Below are 20,459 nucleotides of genomic sequence, written 5' to 3'. Positions count from 1 at the left end.
CTCAGCTGAAAGGTAAAGACAACCTAGTAAACATAGGTATATACATCATGTATATGGATGAAAGGGCTTGATATCACAGAAACATTAACTATTCTCAAACCGATTGGTGACTTCAATGCTATTCCCGTTAAAATCCCAACAGTTTGTTGTACTTGACAAGTTGATTTTCAAGTTTATATGAAAGAGCAAAGGGCCGTGAAGAAAAAGAAAAAAGGCACTTATTTTATCACATAGTTAGAATTATTATAAGGCCGTGATAATTAAGACAGAGGGTCTTGTTATGGAACAGCAAATGAAACAGAATAGAAACTTTAAAAACAAGTCTACTCATACATGGATCTTTGATATATGACAGAAAATGTGTAACAGGTCATACGAGAAAGAATGTACTTCTCAATAAATTATCTTGGCACACTTGAGTATTCACATGTGAAAAAATAAAATTCTATCCCTCTCATAAAAAACCAGCTCTGTTAAACCAGTCTTAGATCAGAAAGGCAAAGTTAACAACAGACAAGAGTGCTTTTATGACCTCCAAATAGGGAAAGATTTCTTAAAACACACAAACCCTAAAGGAAAACTTAAATTCTATTGTTTCATTCAAAACATATAAAAATAATTACAAGAAAATGCACAAACTGGGAAAAAGATTTTTTGATACACAAAACCGAAAAAGGATTGATGAATCTCCAAAATATATTTTAAAAATAAAAAGCCTAGACCAAAAAACCTCTCTTACAAATCAGTTGATAAGAAAGCAAACGATTCAAAAAAATAAGGGCAACATTTTGAACAAGAACTTCACAGATGAATAATCTTAAATGGAAATAAACATAGGAAAAGATGCTCAACTTTATGAGAAATGATGAAGTATAAATTCTAACTAGAGTGAGATAAATATCACACCCACAATGGAAATTAAAGTCTGGCAACATTACATGCTTGTGAGGATGTGGGAAAAAAGATGGATTTTATACAGCTGAGAGAAGTGTCAATAGTTGCTACAACCACTTTGAATACAAATTTATTTTCTAGTAAAATTGAAAATGTGCATACCCCTTGATTCAGGAATTCTACTCCTGAAAATTCATGTACATATGCACCAACAGAAATACCCCAAAATGTATCTGGTAGTACTATTTACTATTTCAACAAATTCTGAGCAACCCAAATGCCTATCAACAATAGAATAAATAAGCTGTGTGTTACTGGAATGAACTACTATGGACTAGAAACTTAATGAATTTTGGCTATATAAACAACATGAATTTTTTTTTTAATGATAAAAATATATTGCATGATTCCATTCCTTTAAAGTCAATCTGTTATTTAGAGATTCAAGTAAAAAGTAATGTTACTATGAAAAAAATCAAATTATAAACACAAAATTTTGGATCATTGTTATTTGAGAAAGGAGAATGGGACACAGAAGAGAAAGAAACACACAAGAAACTTCAACATTCTTGGTCATGTTCTGTTTTTTGCCTGGACAGTGGGTAAGTGGATTTTCACTGTCTTTGTGCTTTACATCTTACACATATTTCACAAATATTTTTGTATTTATGGAACACTAAAGTTTTAAAATTCTTAAAAATTGTTTTTAATATGTCAAGCACAGTAACAGCTTTTCAACACTCTACAGTAGCAGCATCTGAGAGTCAGTGCCCTGGGCCAAGGATTCAAGCAGCCAGGCCAGTGACAGAAAAATCTCAAATGCAGAAAGGGATGCATTGAACCATTTTACCCTGTCACACCCAGACACCCCAACCAATTGCTCTTGTTCCAATTCTTATTTTGCCAACCCATCTCCCAGTTACAAATTTAACATCCCACATAGATTTGCCCACAGGGAGAGAGGGTACTGATCAACAAACATGAGTCAGTGGAGAGCTTGATAGCTCCATTCCTCACTGTAATTTAAAGCTGACATTCTGGCTGGTATTTCAAGTTCTGTGAGCATTCTGAGGGACAATGTATGCCTGTTGAAAGATGGGAAGATGAATCATTCTAAGAACAAGTGGAAGGGGAAGCTAAGAAGGAGGCAGAGAAACAGAAGGAGAAAGAAGGTGCTGTCCAAGCCAAGTTTCAGATGCAATAACAAGAGATTTTATCATAGGGGTACTTAAACTGGTTGCAGGCTGAAATTTGAGTGTTTACAAAGCAAGAATATAACTTGAAAAGTAGTAAGTGCCATGATGGAACATAGCGTCCTGTAGTGGAAAGAGAAAAGTTTTCAGAGTCAAATTTGAGTCTTATTATTAATAGGACTCCTCACTCATGATGACTTTAAGTCTCTGTATATTCATCTGTAAACAGAGTCAACAATATTGGTGGTGATTAAAGATAATATACCATAGCTTTTTCCAAAGGAAGGCAGCCTGGTAAAATGAAGGTGCTTCAGTTTTGATTCCAGGCCTCAACCTGATTCCAGCTCTACCACTTTCTGGTAATATAGTTTCCAAAGACTCATTTTTCTCATCAATAAAATGGAGTAATGAGACCTACCTTGGGGATAAGATAATAGTAATAAGTCATGAGACTTAGAGATAACAAGCCCAATATTGACACTTCATAATTGTTCATCACAGCTTATATGATATTATTGTTCTGGACATTGATGTGCTATTTTAAAAAGCAAAATCAGAGATGGTCTGACAGAGAGAGAGAGCCAGAGAGACTCTGGGCACAAAGAGTCACAGTAGTTATAGTGATAGGCCATCGACGTGCGCTCAGACAAGGAGCCACAGCCAATAGCTACCTGGGGCTGGCTATGGTAGAGTAAGGAGGGAGCGGAGACTTCTACCCAAGGACACATCTCTATTCACTGGAAAGAAGGATAGGAAGAAGCAGTACTGCCAGTCAGTCCCAGAGAAAAGTGAGCAGCAGATGCTGCTGCTGCTGCTGCTGAGTCGCTTCAGTCGTGTCCAACTCTGTGTGACCCCACAGATGGCAGCCCACCAGGCTCCCCCATCCCTGGGATTCTCCAGGCAAGAACACTGGAGTGGGTTGCCATTTCCTTCTCCAATGCATGCATGCATGCTAAGTCGCTTCAGTCATGTCCAACTCTGTGCGACCCTGTGGACAGCAGCCCCCCAGGCTCCTCTGCCCACAGGATTCTCTAGGCAAGAATACTGGAGTGGGTTGCCATTTCCTTCTCTGTGTGAGCAGCAGATGGGTAATCAGAATAAAAAGTCACCCAGATGTAGCTGGGAGTCAAATAAGATCAAGACTTAGATGGTAGCCTAAGTCAAAAGACTGTGGCATAAGTCAAAGCATTAATCACAGATTCAAAGCAAGAGGCCACAAGGTCATTGTGAGGCTGATAGAGGCAGAGGTGGCTTTGGCTCCTTAAATGTTCCAATCAGGCTAATGTAATCATTTTCTCCTCTGAGAAAGGAATGTTCAGGAATTCTTGGCTGACCTGGAACACAATGTCTGGGGAATTCATGCTGGCAAGGGGATAGGACATTGCCTAACCTGGGGCTACGGTACATAGAGCAGAGGGAAAAGCTCTGGGTGGCAGCAGGCTGGCCAGCCACACCATCCAGAATGGCCAGGCAGAGTCCTAGGCATCAGGATGGGAACCAGAGCTAGCAAAGATTTCTACAAACAGCATTTCATAGGACGTGGGGGCTTGAGAAATAACCTGTGGATAGGAACAAGCAAAGTCACAGAATTTGTTTGACACCACTGTGCAAACGTCTACAAGTCCTAGTTACAAAGATGAGGGGACTTTATCTGCAAGGAGCCAAGCACACACCATTTTCAGAATGGCAGGAATTGGCAATAAGGGCCCACAGTGGAGTGGATGTCCATGGCCTGCCCCAATCCCAAACTCATACTCTTTAGCTTGAGCCAGTTCTCTGTTAGTTCTTAGGGAAGACAGAGCAAAATGTTATTTCTGGAGATATCTGCCCCTGAGTTCCTACCTATGCTGGATGCAAGTTTGGTCTTTGAAGAATAAAAATTCAATTTCCTGAAAGAACTCTGTACAGGAGTATCATTTCAAAGCACTATGAAGAGTTCTATAAGTATTGTTGACTTGGAAAGTCATTTGGAAGGGAATATGGTATTTCTTGGATGGGAAATGAATCCAATTTCAGAATAACTTTCAAGATTGTTTTTATTCCCTAGTTTCCTATCACTGAGGACCTTAGAAATATTCTAATACGGTAACTATTCGCTTGCAGTTGCTTAGACTTTCTCTATTGCTTTAATTTCAGCACATTCATTGTGATCTGAACTGCAGTGCTTTGATTTTATGCTTGGTAGGATGGTAGTTCCTTTCTCTGTCATTTGTAATCACTTTACTTCATCATTAGCATTGCCAAAAGAAAAAAAAAGCACATGGATGCTTTTGAGCATTAATAACAAAGGTCCGCTTTTTCCAAATGCACTTCAACTTAAGAAGAAATGCTGCTGCTGCTACTGCTAAGTCTCTTCAGTCGTGTCCGACTCTGTGCGACCCCAGAGACGGCAGCCCATCAGGCTCCTCCATCCCTGGGATTCTCCAGGCAAGAACACTGGAGTGGGTTGCCATTTCCTTCTCCAATGCATGAAAGTGAAAAGTGAAAGGGAAGTCGCTGGTCATGTCCGACTCTTAGAGACCCCATGGACTGCAGCCTACCAGGCTCCTCTGTCCATGGGATTTTCCAGGCAAGAGTACTGGAGTGGGGTGCCACTGCCTTCTCCAGAAGAAATAAATCCCCTCAAATTCTACCTCCCACACAAGGGGATTTATTCCATTTCAAGTTAGAATGGGGAGCAAACTCTTGGGGAAATAACTGGATTTTCTAATCCCAATGTAAAAGGTTTAATGTCTTAGTGTACAGTTCAAGACTTTTAACAGTTCTGTTCTGTGGTTCTCTTATTCACCTTTTCTTTTACCTGGCTAAATATTCAATTCATTCTAAAATATCTATTTATTTTACCAAATATGACATCTGTAAGCCATAATATTTGTAAATAAAATCATCATAATTGCAAATTCTGGTGTCTGTTTCTCTCTAGCACTTTATGTGGAAAATCCTTATGTCCTTCCTTTGTTCTAGCTTGGACATAAGTTTAAAACTTCCATTAAAAACTTATTTCCACCAGCCTCAGTCTCTGTGGCCATCCAAAATCCTGACATTTCTCTGGAATAGTCCTTGGATTTCAAACTTAAACCGGCTCCAAGCCATTTTAAAGAATTGGACTTCTGTTTATATATGAAGAAAATAAAATTGCCTTAAAAAAAAAAGTAAACACACTGGAGCTGTGTTCTGAATGAGTAGCAGGATGTATCACTTTTATTTGGGAAGACTTGTCTCTGGGTCTTATTGTTATTCTATTGAAAAGCTGCCTGTGGGCTGGGCTGGTAAAAAGAAACTGAGAAAAAGCAGGAGCTAAATTAGGTTGCATAATAATGTTACAGGGCTTCTTGACTTGTCCTTGGCAACTAGAGGGGAAGGAAGCATTAGGGACACCAGGAAAGTGAGGGAAAGGGAAGATGGGAAATTGCAGACCCCAGCAACCTGAGGCATTTGTGGGCGGGGAAAGAGCAAAGGGCTCTGAGGGATTCCCTTGAGTGGGGATGAGTAGGCTGAGTTCTTTAGGAATAGTGAAGTCAGCCATTCAGTTAGCTTCTTCATCTGTACTCAGATCCTTTTATTATTCCCAAATCTTCATTAAAATACTGTGACAACACCAGCTGTGTGGTGGACCTGCCTCGAGGAGTGGAGGAGAAGGTGGAGTTTGCAAAGATGAAGAAAGGAGAGGCCAGGCATCACGGGTAACAAAACATGGATGCGTGACTAAGGCAAGGCAGGGGGAGGGAAGTCTGAAGGACAGATGACAATCATCACCCGGAAGAATGTACTCTTCTCCCATCCCAGGAGCCTCACGAGTACTAAAGAAGGAGGTGAACGTCCCAAAGCTACATAGCAAGAGTGTGCAGCTGAAATAAGACTTGTACACAGAATACTTGAAGACTCAGAGATCTATGAATTCTGTCTAACGCATGCATGCTTGCATGGTAAGTCTCTTCAGTCGTGTCCGACTCTGTGCAACCCCATGGACAGCAGCCCACCAGGCTCCGCTGTCCATGGAGTTCTCTAGGCAAGAATACTAGAGTGGGTTGCCATTTCCTTCTCCACTGTCTAACACAAAAATCTGCTTTTCTCTCCTTTAAAAAGTTATCCGACCCAGAGGGATGGTGTGGGGAGGGAGGAGGGAGGAGGGTTCAGGATGGGGAACACATGTATACCTGTGGTGGATTCATTTTGATATTTGGCAAAACTAATACAATTATGTAAAGTTTAAAAAATAAAATAAAATTAAAAAAAAAAGTCTATATCATTTCTCCTGATGACATTCATGTAGAAAACACTCATTGCCATGCTTCTGAAGGTTTACTCTCTTCAATCAAAAGCAAACTAAACCAAAGGAATTGGTTATTCTCTGCCAATCCAACCCATGAAAGATTTTTTTGGACACTGATAAACAAAATTTGTTCTGTTTTACACTTGTGAAAGTAAATTGCTAGTTGCTCAGGCATATCCGACTCTTCATGACCCCATGGACTGTAGCCTGCCAGGCTCCTCCACCCATGGGATTCTCCAGGCAAGGATACTGGAGTGGGTTGCATTCCCTTCTCCAGGGGATCTTCCTGACCCAGGGATTGAATCTGAGTCTCCCACATTGCAGGCAGATGCTTTACCATCTGAGCCACTAGAGAAGCCCCAAACACAAGGTGTTTTACTCCTTGTGGTGATACCTAAACATGCCTGTGAAAGGGGGAATTCTGAGCTGAATCGTTAATTTCTGGCTGCTCCATTTGCCAATGTCTTCCTTCCCACTATTCCTTTCAAAGACGGAAGCAAGGAGACGCAGTCATGACTCTCCATATCCAGATGACATAACATGAGGATGAACTTAAGACCTGCCACAATTCCCTCCTTTCAGACGCTGGGTTCTTTGCAGATACATCCAGAATCGGCTTCCAGATTCTTCTCAATACCAGACTTGTGGCAGCCACTATGAGCGAGTCAGAACTGGCGGGTGGGATGCAGCGGATCCCTCCTGTGCCCTATCTCTTCCTCTCAGCTCACCTTTCAGGACAGACAGTGCTGCACCCTGTGCCTCTGCTCACAGGCATTTCCTGACTGTACCTCACACTGGCTTCACCCCTCATCTGTCACTTTCTCACCTCTGGCCTTTCCGCCACCACCCTGAAGGACCCGTAGGGTACCTCTCACATTCCCTCGCATGTGCCTGGAAACAGGGGGCGTTAAGGCTCACAGGGCAACTCTCGACCAGTGAGAACACAAGGTAATGGATGAGCGTGAGTGCTCCCTTTTCCAGCCTCTCCGTGGTCCATTCTGATGCACAGTTTACACTGCTCGTCAGAGTCCTCCTGCCCGCAGCAGTGACCAGCTCAAGAAAGCACCCTTCAGCTAGCTCTCCCACTTCCCTCCTTTATTCTCCACTGCCCTTTGCTCTTGTTTCTTGGGGCCACTTCCCAAAATGAACTACCTACATTCACACCCTTGTTTTTTTTTTTTTTTTTAAATTTTATTTTATTTTTAAACTTTACATAACTGTATTAGATTTGCCAAATATCAAAATGAATCCACCACAGGTATACATGTGTTCCCCATCCTGAACCCTCTTCCCTCCTCCCTCCCCATTCCATCCCTCTGGGTCGTCCCAGTGCACCAGCCCCAAGCATCCAGTATCGTGCATCGAACCTGGACTGGCAACTCATTTCATACATGATATTTTACATGTTTCAATGCCATTCTCCCAAATCTTCCCACCCTCTCCCTCTCCCGCAGAGTCCATAAGACTGTTCTATACATCAGTGTCTCTTTTGCTGTCTCGTACACAGGGTTATTGTTACCATCTTTCTAAATTCCATATATATGCGTTAGTATACTGTATTGGTGTTTTTCTTTCTGGCTTACTTCACTCTGTATAATAGGCTCCAGTTTCATCCACCTCATTAGAACTGATTCAAATGTATTCTTTTTAATGGCTGAATAATACTCCATTGTGTATATGTACCACAGCTTTCTTATCCATTCATCTGCTGATGGACATCTAGGTTGCTTCCATGTCCTGGCTATTATAAACAGTGCTGCGATGAACATTGGGGTACTCGTGTCTCTTTCCCTTCTGGTTTTCTCAGTGTGTATGCCCAGCAGTGGGATTGCTGGATCATAAGGCATGCACCACATTAACAAATTGAACAATAAAAACCATATGATTATCTCAATAGATGCAGAGAAAGCCTTTGACAAAATTCAACATCCATTTATGATAAAAACTCTCCAGAAAGCAGGAATAGAAGGAACATACCTCAACATAATAAAAGCTATATATGACAAACCCACAGCAAACATTATCCTCAATGGTGAAAAATTGAAAGCATTTCCTCTAAAGTCAGGAACAAGACAAGGGTGCCCACTTTCACCATTACTATTCAACATAGTTTTGGAAGTTTTGGCCACAGCAATCAGAACAGAAAAAGAAATAAAAGGAATCCAAATTGGAAAAGAAGAAGTAAAGCTCTCACTGTTTGCAGATGACATGATCCTCTACATAGAAAACCCTAAAGACTCCACCAGAAAATTACTAGAACTAATCAATGACTATAGTAAAGTTGCAGGATATAAAATCAACACACAGAAATCCCTTGCATTCCTATACACACCCTTGTTTTTTGAGGAGAAAAGCATGCTAAGCAAACTATACCTTGGCTATTGAAACAACAATAAGGTTCATACATAAAATAATTTGATATTTACTTTGTTATTTTTCTTTTATAGTTTCTCCCTCAAGAAGCCCAGAAAGGATTTAAACACACGGTATGACAAATTGTCCTTTACACCTCTTCATTGCCTGACATAAAATATTGTCATGTGGATTAATTTAGGCTTCCCTGACAGCTCAGTTGGTAAAGAATCCACCTGCAAGGCAGGAATTGGCTTAATTTGTGTTAAAAGTAATCTATGTTTGAAATATTTGCACTTGGTTTTGTCTCTGACAATTAAAAGTAAACAGAACTTGCTCTTTTAATTTTATTTTAGATCTGGCTTAACATGTATTCCTATATAGTATGTTGACTTTTTTTTTATACTTGGTACTTGTTTTATGGATTATATGAGATGGTTTTGATAGAACCTGATATTAAGTTTACCAGAATTGTCCCTGTCCTCCTGAAAATTCTGGCTGTTAATCCATGTCCTGTCCACATTATGCCTTTAAAAAAAAAAAAAAAAAAGATCTGAGATGCCTCAGGACAATCAAGACTTGGAATTTGTTCTTTAATTTTTCCTTTTTATAAGGATACCAGTTGTATTGGATTGGGGCTTCCCTGGTGGCTCAGCTAGTAAAGAACCTACCTGCCAATGCAGGAAATTCAAGAGATGCAGGTTCAGTCTCTGGGATGGGAAGATCCCCTGGAGAAGGGAATGGCAATCCACTCCAGTATTCTTGCCATGGACAGAGGAGCCTGCTGGGCTACAGTCTACGTGGTCGCAAAGGGTCAGACAGGACTGAGTGACTGAGCACATGCACACATCCACACACATATACATAATGGATTAGGTTTCACCCTAAAGGCCTCCTTTAGCTTGATTATCTCTTTAAAGACTGTATCTTCAAATAAGATCACATTCTGAAATAACAGGAAGGTCAAGACTTTCACAGATTAATTTAGGAGGACACAGTTCAACTTACAATGGTCAGATTCTCAAAATGAGGCTTCATAACTGCACACAAAGCCCTGAAATTCTGACCTGCTTTTCACCCAGTTCTTGAAAATGGAAACATTTCTTCCCCTTCCTGCCCCAACTCCTAAGGGAGTATCCTGTCTTGGGAAGTCACTATTACCAGTGAGAATGTGTGATATTTTTCAGGGGCTATTTGCGCAAAGCAGGAACCACTAGTCTTGGGTAATGTTTTAATAACATAGATAATAAATATTTTATATGCTATTAAAGTGAGATTTTCCTCCTATATATCGACTACATGTAGATGAATAGCTGAAGATAATTTTCTTTATGGCTTCAGAACAGAGTGGAAAATTTATATGCAATGGCCATGGGATGGATTTATTTCCAAAAAAATGACCTTCTCTGCAGTTTCAATTTTGTGCAAAGAATTCTAAAGGTTTGAATATGCTACTCAACAGAGCCCTGCTTATTGATCTGCAGTGAAGGGACCAGTTGTGAATTCTGGCTTCGTTTCCAATCTGAAAGGATTTAAGGGAAAGTGGTATTTTTAGCTGTAAGTCTTAAAACTTAACCATATCCTGGAATTAGATCAAACAGAAGACATAAATTAAGCTTTCTACAGACTATATATGGATCCAGACTCACAAGCTGATGTTAAATTGAGACCGTTTCACCAAGATTCTAGTGTACATTTTTAATGACTTGGCCATGAGTAATTATCTTATTAAGTAGCATTGGGACCTTTCACAAACAGCTTGGATGTCAGAAGGGGTCCTAAATGCCCGTGTTCATCTGTGTTCTTCCCATATCAATTTAACAGAAACCCACATTCAGAATTCAACCCCTTCCCAGATCTCCACAGGAATACCCATGACCTCAAGTATATATCTGGATATTTTACATACATTGAACATCAAGGGATTACCAGGAGCTCTGAGCACAGTATTCTTCCAGTCCCTTTCTCCCTGCTCTCTTTTCTTGCTTTCTCTTTTTTGTGTTTTCTCCACGGTCCACCCCTCCCTCAGCCATACCATCCCTTCAGTAAAAATGCCAATTCCTCCTCTCAGTTCACACAGAGCATGAATTACAGTGTATCAATTTATTATCTCAAGTAAACAGCAGTGCTTTCCCTATTAACGAATAGGAGAACAAACTTCTCTCTATTGCATTACACACTGACCATGGGTAACTTACATCACCTCTATAACTCTAAAGACCTACAGTGAAAATCCCCTGATAAAATGACTCTGGATATGACAAGATTGCCCTGTCTCAATCAGGAAAAGCTAAAGTTTATTTCGGTGGGAAGGGGGGAAAAAGTGACATCAGAAGCAGAAAGAGTAAACAATCTCAAACTATTTGGGGAAAGGAAAACAGTCTTCTGAATCCTGAATGGGCCAGGGTTCAATTCTCTTGGCCCAAACGGGCCGGTTAAACAGGAAACTTCAAAATCCCAAACTTCAGTGGGCCTTGGGCAGTGGGGATGACACACTTGGACCCTGGAACTTCCTGCATTTTATTTCTCATGAAATACATGACTTTCTATTTTACACAACTGGATTTTTAGGCTTCTCATATTATGATGGGGTTTTATATGAATAGGGAAATTTTTAAGCTTTATATATCTTATTAGACTCTCAAAAATAACTACCCCATTTCACAGTAGAAAATAAATATTAAAAACAGACAGCTCTTAAGTAAGGGACTTAACAAATCAGTAACAAGAGCTGGGACTCCCACCAATTCTTCTAATGGCAACTAGACTAATTGTTTCTGGACCGCATGCTTCCTTCCCCAGGAGACTTCATCAAGACCAGATAACAGAAATTTATTTTTCTTTTGAAACACTTATTTGGAATGATACTCAGTTAATTACCTCATGTTTTATGTGGCCTTTGTCCATATGTTTTAGAAACTTTGTAGGTTCATGCCTTCCTGTTGGACCAACTGGTGGCATCCAACTGCACTCTGGGTCTAAAACAGCCTGGCAATATGGTGAAGTCAGTCAGACAATCAATCATGTCAGCAAGTAAACAGGATTCTGTCATAGGTAATTCTGTCATAACTGCCCCATCTCCCCAGTGAAGTTTCATTCCCTACTGGTATACAGAGTTTTGCAAAAACATCAAGGTTGTGAGACTTCCTTGGTGGTCCAGTGGCTAAGACTCTGGGCTCCCAGTTCAGGCAGCACAGGTTTGACCTGTGACCCAGGTTTGACCCCTGGTCAAGGAACTAGACCCCATGTACCACAACTAAGGCCCAGCACAGCCAAATAAATATAAGTAAATAAATATTTTTAAAAATAAAATCAACGTTGAAAGAAAGGAAAAACTGGTTCTGTAGTGATTTACAGGGTAAGATGTGTAATAGCAATAACAGTAATAATAATAATAGTGAGAAGAAGAATAGCAAGGGATTCCATCTGTTGAGTGCTTACTATATTCCAGGTACTGTGCAAAACACATCATAATTTAATCTTAATGAGAAATCATTTTATACATCTATTTTTGACCTTTTTTTTTTAAATAGAAATAAATGTTGCATGGATGGTAAACTAGCTAACTTTTCCAAAATAAAATCTAGGCTTTGATGCCTACTACCTGATCAAATAAGTAGATGTGAACAATTATGACTAAAACTTCCAGCATTGCTATCATGTAGAAGAACAAAAACCACAAGAAATGACCATGATATCTAATTTAGTATTTGGTTCTTAAACAGATGTTGCAACATCTGCTTTCTCCATTCATCTACCCTGCAGGTGTAAGTTAATATTTCCTACATACTGGCTATTTTTCACGACAGAAAATACTCATGTGCTTTATGGAAAAACCATGCCCAAAGCTAGAAGCAAGTTTCACCATGATAATCTAGTGTTATTTGCCTATGTTTATGGCATTGCTTTCTCTCTGCTCTCACAAATAACTTCAACCCATCTTCTAGACAAGTAGAGACACTGGGACAGTTTAGGTCTTAAATTTTCTGTAGCATAATTTTTTCATGAAGATGTCCATATTTAATCCCCACGTAGTCTGTTGGTATGATCAGAAAAAGGCTTTGGAAATCAGAACAAAAATAGTGGCCATCAAGTGATACATGTTGACATTTTCATGATAGGCAGTCTGGGTTTGAATTTGCCTTCTGCCATTTATTAACTGCATGACCTGAGTTGCTTGCCTGTCTTCTCTGAGCTTTAATTTGTCATCCTTAAAATGAAGATAAGAACAGCATCTGTCTTATGGGTCAATGTGAGGCTTCAAGGAGATAAGGCACATAGATGTGTTAACATAGTGCCTGGCACATAATGAGAGCTTAGTAAGCACTACTTATGATCACGCCTTCCTCTGCCACTTAGTGCAAATTTGGCCAAATCATTCAACCTCTTTAACCTCTGATGCTATAAGGAAATAGATTAAACTAGATGTTCTGTAAAATCTTTTTCAGTCTAATTTTCTATGAGTCGAAATTACTCTGTACATTCATAGTTCAGTTGTTCAGTCGTGTCCAGCTCTTTGTGACCCCATGGACTGCAGCATGCCAGGCTTCTCCATCCTTTACTATCTCCCAGAGTTTATTCAAACTCATGTCCATTGAGTCGGTCATATCGTCTAACCATTTCATCCTCTATCGCCCCCTTCTCCTGCCCTCAATCTTTCCCAACAATAGGTCTTTTCCAAGGAGTAAGCTCTTTTCATCAGGTGGCCAAAGCATTGGAACTTCAGCTTCCAGCATCAGTCCTTCCAATGAAAATTCAGGAAAGCCCAGGAAATATCGTTGAAAGTGAAAATCACTCAGTCATGCCCAACTCTGTGACCCCATGGACTATACAGTCTGTGGAATTCTTCAGTCCAGAATACTGGAGTGGGTAGCTGTTCTCTTCTCCAGGGCATCTTCCCAACCCAGGTATCAAACCCAGGTCTCTTGCACTGCAAGCGGATTCTTTACCAGCTGAGCCACCAAGGAAGCCCAGGAGATACAGTTAGTGATCACCAGATACTCAATATGTTCCTCTACATTTCTCAACATTGTACTTGACTTGAGACCTCATGATCAGTTTTGACCAATGGAAATGTGAATGTAAATGATGCTCTTCTCTGCGTCCAAGGCGGTTATGAGCATGTGTGAGTCTCTGCCCTCCCGTGTTACAGTATGAAAGCAGCCTGGACCTCCGAGATCCCACTAAAGAAAACCTGCCTGTCCTGCACTTGACTGCGACAAGAGTAGGAAGTAATTCTTCGTTGTGTTAAGTAAATGAGATTTTAAAGTTTGACTGTTAGAGCCGCCAGCAGTTACTTGCCCTGACTTATACAGTACTCAGACTCCTCCACATCCTATATCTTAAAACTGTAATGCAGGGAAAGCTTTTTACAAATAAGGCACACAATTTCTGGGGAGAGGGAGGGGCAGGGGGAAAAGAAAGGAAATGTAGTGCAGAGATCAACATGTGGCCTGAGAGGCATGCGCGAAAAACATGAAGAGACTGAGAAGCCAAATATGGCAGTGTTTTATGTGTAGCTCCAGGTTTGTGGTTTTGTTTTGTTGTTTTGTGGGTTTTTTTTGGCATTTACTAGATACCATCCTTTTCCCATTATTTTGCTTCCAGGTTTATTCCACTGTACATGCAGGAGGCTCTGACTCCTAAGTCAGAAATGCCTCTGTTTTCCCAACATCGTAACATTTCTTCTGGTTTTTACTGGACATTGAACAATTCTGACAGCATAAGTAATTTTACTATAACTACACTAATTATAAGAAGAAAAACAATTCACACCTAAGGTAAAATGAAAAGTCATACAATATCTGGTGGCCCTATCTCACAAGACTGTTGTGAAGATCAAAGTAGACACCAGAGGTTGAAAATTGTGAAGTGTTACACAATTCGGTGAGGTGGGTGATGTGATGATGAAACGAGAAGCATATTGCAAAGGCAGTAGAACTGGATATCTGATATGGAAAATCTATATTTCTAAAGAGAAGAAATTTATGAAGGTCAAAATACAAAGCATGAAATCTTTGTATTTGTAGAAATCTACACAGGAACTTTAATAACAACAGCCTAGCTTCATTCTACAGAGTATATACACATTTCTCTATTCTCTTCCTTTAAACAGAAAGCTACTAAACTTAATACATATTTGCAAGATTATTAACACCTTCTTCAGAATAACTGAAATTATAACAGCAGTGACAACGGCCTTTCTAAGCAGCGACATATTTACACACTTCTGGATAGTTTAGGGCCTCCCAGCTGGCTCAGTGGTAAAGAATCCACCCGCCAAGCAGGAGATGCACGATCGATCCCTGGGTCAGGAAGATCCCTGGAGAAAGAAATAGTAACCCACTCCTGTATTCTTCCCTGGGAAATCTCATGTCAGAGGAGCCTGGAAGTCTACAGTCCATAGGGTCGCAAAGAGCTGGACACAACTCAGCAACTAAAGAGCAGCAGCAGCATTAGGATAGTTTAGAGAAACTGGAATTCTTTAAGAGTTTCCATCCATGTTTTCTTAACTAAGAAAATAGTGTTGGTAGACACACATCAATATCATTTAATTAATAATGATTGATTTAAACATGAATTTCAAAGCAAATAAATACCAGTGATTCATCTCTCCATGTCATTTATCAAGATGGATTTATCTAAGCCATTTGCGATTTGGATGGAATGCTGGAACGGGGACCACTGCATCATAACAAACAAGATAGATGAAAATCTCAGAGGATGACTGTTGACCTAATCCAAAGTATCTCCTGGCTCCATTGACTGTTGCCAAGTCTCAGCAGAGTGCTAAGAATAAATATAGCACAAGTGCGGAAAAGGGTCTGCTTGACTTTCTGTTTGTGATTGTTTGAGCGGATGAGAGAGAGAACTATGAGCTGAGCTCTGCCAACTGCATGGAAGCCATCAGCTCGTTGACGTCAGTGCTCAGAATGAGGTGTGCTGTGAAAGCAGCAGTCCCTCACAAGATAAAAGGGAAAAGTAAACAAGACGACCCGAAGAAGAGGACGAAGCTTGAGGCAATGCATCAGCTCACTGAGACAGGAATAATACTTCACTCTACCAAAAGTTACCATCCAGTGATACCCTGGTAGAACCCTGGGAGAGCGGGTTTTCCTGAAAGGGGATTGACAAATGGTCTGAAGAGGCACCTAGCAGCAGCTACTTCATACCAGAAGAACAATGATCCATGCATTTCCTAAGACTTTGAGCCAGGTACATTGTGTAAGTCACAGGAGACTTGCTTCTCCAAGGCCTGGCCAACAGTGGTCAGGTCATCTCATATTTAAACTGTATATTGAACATGCCATGGTTTTTAAAAGACGCAAAACTTCCAGTTTAATAGTCATCAGTGACTTTAGATTAGATGTAACTAATTGCCAAAAGGGTCCCACGATGTGGATATACTGAACAGCTTTTTTGCTTCTCACCCAGTGTCCAGCAATCGATGAAGGGGTCACTCCAATAGGAACAGAGAAGGGAAATGGGAGTGAGAAGAGTGAAGTGTAAGACATGGAGGATGGAGAGATGGGGTAAAGAACCGTGGGGACAGCTCAGACGCCTGCACTTCAATAATTTGGTCTTTTGCCGACCACAGATTCCCTGGAGACAGGGGAGACTTGTTAACAAACTAATGCCTCTCCCTGAAACACACACACATACACCTCTACCTGAGCAACATTTTAAATCACGGTTCCATCTGTAAAAATTCAATCTTTTCATGCCAGATAAAAAGATTCTCAAAATAGCTTAAGACCCCAAATCTGTTCAATACCAAGTTTAATCATATTGCTTGATACCTTGATATGAAATATAAGATGGTTGGATGGGGTTCAGTGATATTCTTACTTGATCAGCACATTTAGAATTCTGTTGTTTAGCGTTGCTTCTTGACTCCATAGCTTTCTTCCAGGCTTGATTTCCTTCCTGCTGAATTATGTCAATCAGAAGTTCAAAAGCAGAGAGCAATGAGTAGTAACAATTACTTTTTAGGATGCCTGAGATTTTTTTATTGACCAACCCAACAGTTACAGTTTTAGGTAAAAGTTGATTTTTCTTTTCCTCTGCACCTTAAAGATGTTTCTTCGTTTTGTGGCACCCATTGCTACTGAACAGAATTGTTTTGTCAGGCTAAATACCATTCCTTTATAAGCAATATGATTTTTCTCTCAATTGGATTTAAAGTTTTCTCTAAAAATGACTATGCAACAGCTCCTTTTTCATAAAATCCTTCCGACTTGGACTTCTGATCTATCTTAAATCATGAAAACTACTTAGCCATGATCAATTTTTAAAAATATCTTCATTTCCTTTATTCTTTTTTTTTGCTTTTCTTTTAAAAAAAAAAAACTAATTTATTTTACTTGGAGGCTAATTACTTTACAATATTGCATTGGTTTTGCCATACATTGACATGAATCAGCCACGGGTGCACATGTGTCCCCCATTCTGAACCCCCCTCCCCCTACCCTCCCCATCCCATCCCTCAGGGTCATCCCAGTGCACCAGCCCTGAGCACCCTGTCTCATGCATCAAACCTGGACTGGTGATCTATTTCACATATGATAATATACATGTTTCAGTGCTATTCTCTCTTTTTTGGCTCTCCGCTAGACATCTGACAGAGATTCTCAAACATGTATCCCATTCAAGTTCTCTATTTCTTGATGTTTCTGTGTTGCATTCAGAGTGATTTTCTCAGGTCTGTCTTCCAATTCATTAGTTTCGTCTTCACTGAGTATGTGTCTGTGTGTGCAAAGTTGCTTCAGAAGTGTCTGACTCTGTGCGACCCTATGAACCGTAGCCCGCCAGGCCCCTCTGTCCATGGGATTTCCCAGGCAAGAATACTGGAGTGGGTTGCCATTTCCCCCTCCAAGGGATCTTCCTGACCCAGAGACTGAATCCGTATCTCTAAAGTCTCCTGCACTGGCAGGCGGGTTCTTTACCACTAGTGCCACCTGGGAAATCCCTCAGTGAGTTCAGTCTTTGGTTAATACATTATTGACCTTTTTGGTAGCAATTTTATTAAAATATAAATATCATATGGCACACCATTCACTTCAACCGTACAATTCAATGGTTTTTAGCATATTCTCAGAATTGTGAGAATATCATCACAATAAATTTTAGAACATTTTCATCACTCCAAAAGAAACTCTGTTCTCTTTAGGGGTCACTTCCCAAACACTCCCAGCCCTAGATAACAACTGATACACTTCTGTCCCTATGGATTTGCCTGTTCTGGACATTTCATATCACTCAAACAATATGTGGCCTCTTGTGAATGGCTTTTTTCATTTAGTGTTTCAAGCTTCATCTATGTTGTAGCATGTGCCAATATTTCATTCCTTTTTATTGCCAAATAATATTTCCTTGTATGACTATACCACTTATTATTATCCATCCATCAGTTGGTGGGTATTTGGATTATTTCTACTCTTTGACTATTATGAAGAATGCCGCTGTAATCTTTCACATACAACATATTTTGGTGGACATGTGTTTTCTTGGGTGTAGAGATGGAATTGTTGGGTCATAGAATGACTTGAGGGCTTCCCAGGTGACACAGTGGTAAAGAACCCATCTGCCAATGCCAGAGACGCAAGTTTGATCCCTGGGTTGGGAAGATCCCCTGGAGTAGGAAATGGTAACCCACTCTAGTATGCTTGCCTGGGAAATTTCAAGGAGAGAGGAGCTTGGCAGGCTAAGTCCATAGAGTCACAAAGAGTCAGACATGACTGAGCATGCACACAGGCAGGGGGACAGTATGTTTACCTTTGAGGAGTTTCCAGGTTGTTTTCCAAACTGTCCTAGTTTACATTCCTAATAGCAGTGAGAAAAGGCAGAGGAACCAGAGACCAAATTGCCAATATCCGCTGGATTATCGAAAAAGCAAGAGAGTTCCAGAAAAGCATCTATTTCTGCGTTATTGACTAAGCCAAAGCCTTTGACTGTGTGGATCACAATAAACTGTGGAAAATTCTGAAAGAGATGGGAATACCAGACCACCTGACCTGCCTCTTGAGAAACCTATATGCAGGTCAGCAAGCAACAGTTAGAACTGGACATGGAACAACAGACTGGTTCCAAATAGGAAAAGGAGTACGTCAAGCCTGTATGTTGTCACACTGCTTATTTAACTTATATGCAGAGTACACCATGAGAAAGGCTGGGCTGGAAGAAGCACAAGCTGGAATCAAGATTGCTGGGAGAAATATCAATAACCTCAGATATGCAGATGACACCACCCTTATGGCAGAAAGTGAAGAGGAACTAAAAAGCCTCTTGATGAAAGTGAAAGAGGAGAGTGAAAAAGTTGGCTTAAAGCTCAACATTCAGAAAACGAAGATCATGGCATCTGGTCCCTTCACTTCATGGGAAATAGATGGGGAAACAGTGTCAGACTTTATTTTTCTGGGCTCCAAAATCACTGCAGGTAGTGACTGCAGCCATGAAATTAAAAGACGCTTACTCCTTGGAAGAAAAGTTATGACCAACCTAGATAGCATATTCAAAAGCAGAGACATTACTTTGCCAACAAAGGTTCGTCTAGTCAAGGCTATGGTTTTTCCTGTGGTCATGTATGGATGTGAGAGTTGGACTGTGAAGAAGGCTGAGCGCTGAAGAATTGATGCTTTTAAACTGTGGTGTTGGAGAAGACTATTGAGAGTCCCTTGGACTGCAAGGAGATCCTACCAGTCCATCCTAAATTCGATCAGTCCTGGGTGTTCATTGGAAGGAGTGATGCTGAGGCTGAAACTCCAATACTTTGGCTACCTCATGTGAAGAGTTGACTCATTGGAAAAGACCCTGATGCTGGGAGGGATTGGGGGCAGGAGGAGAAGGGGATGACAGAGGATGAGATGGCTGGATGGCATCACTGACTCGATGAATGTGAGTCTGAGTTAACTCTAGGAGTTGGTGATGGACAGGGAGGCCTGGCATGCTGTGATTCTTGGGGTTGCAAAGAGTTGGACACGACTGAGTGACTGAACTGAACTGAATAGCAGTGTATGAGGGTTCTAATTTCTCCACTTCCTCTCCAGTGCTTGTTCTTCATGAGTTCGTATCATCCTTGCACAGGGTTAATGCTAATCTCTGTAACATTCCAATTTTAGTATACATGCCACCCAAGCAAGAACTTACACATCTTTTTATTATACATATATGAAATGATCGGAGAAGGCAATGGCACCCCACTCCAGTACTCTTGCCTGGAAAATCCCATGGACGGAAGGGCCTGGTGGGCTGCAGTCCATGGGGTTGGTAGGAGTCGGACACAACTGAGCGACTTCACTTTATTTTTTCACTTTCAGGCATTGAAAAAGGAAATGGCAACCCACTCCAGTGTTCTTGCCTGGAGAATCCCAGGGACGGGGGAACCTGGTGGGCTGCTGTCTATGGGGTCACATAGAGTCGGACACGAGTGAAGCGACTTAGCAGCAGCATATGAAGTGATATCCCATTATGGTTTTGATTTACCATTTGTATACCTTTTTTGGAGACATGTCTGTTCAGATCCTTTCTGATTTTTTAATTTGTTTGTCTTTTTATTTTTGAGTTCTGAGAGTCCTTTATATACTCTAGATGCAAGTCCCTTATTAGATATCTGATTTGCAATATTTTCTCCTATTCAGTGGGCTGTCCTTCCACTTTCTTGATTATGTTCCTTGCAGTACAAAAGTGTTAGTTTTGATAAAGTCCAATTAGTCAATTTTTTCTTTTGTTTCTTATACTTTTGTTTTTAT

The 20,459-nt window shown here is 40.5% G+C and overlaps 1 pseudogene; it reads right to left on the bottom strand.

Annotated features, from left to right (window-relative positions):
* Nucleotides 1–19,751: 19,751 nt before the first annotated feature.
* Nucleotides 19,752–19,849, bottom strand: LOC129659726 (uncharacterized; annotated as a pseudogene).
* Nucleotides 19,850–20,459: the final 610 nt, after the last annotated feature.

Source organism: Bubalus kerabau, chromosome 8 (genome assembly GCF_029407905.1).
Source record: "Bubalus kerabau isolate K-KA32 ecotype Philippines breed swamp buffalo chromosome 8, PCC_UOA_SB_1v2, whole genome shotgun sequence".
Taxonomy (NCBI): domain Eukaryota; kingdom Metazoa; phylum Chordata; class Mammalia; order Artiodactyla; family Bovidae; genus Bubalus; species Bubalus kerabau.
This window is presented reverse-complemented; position numbering and strand designations above follow the sequence as displayed.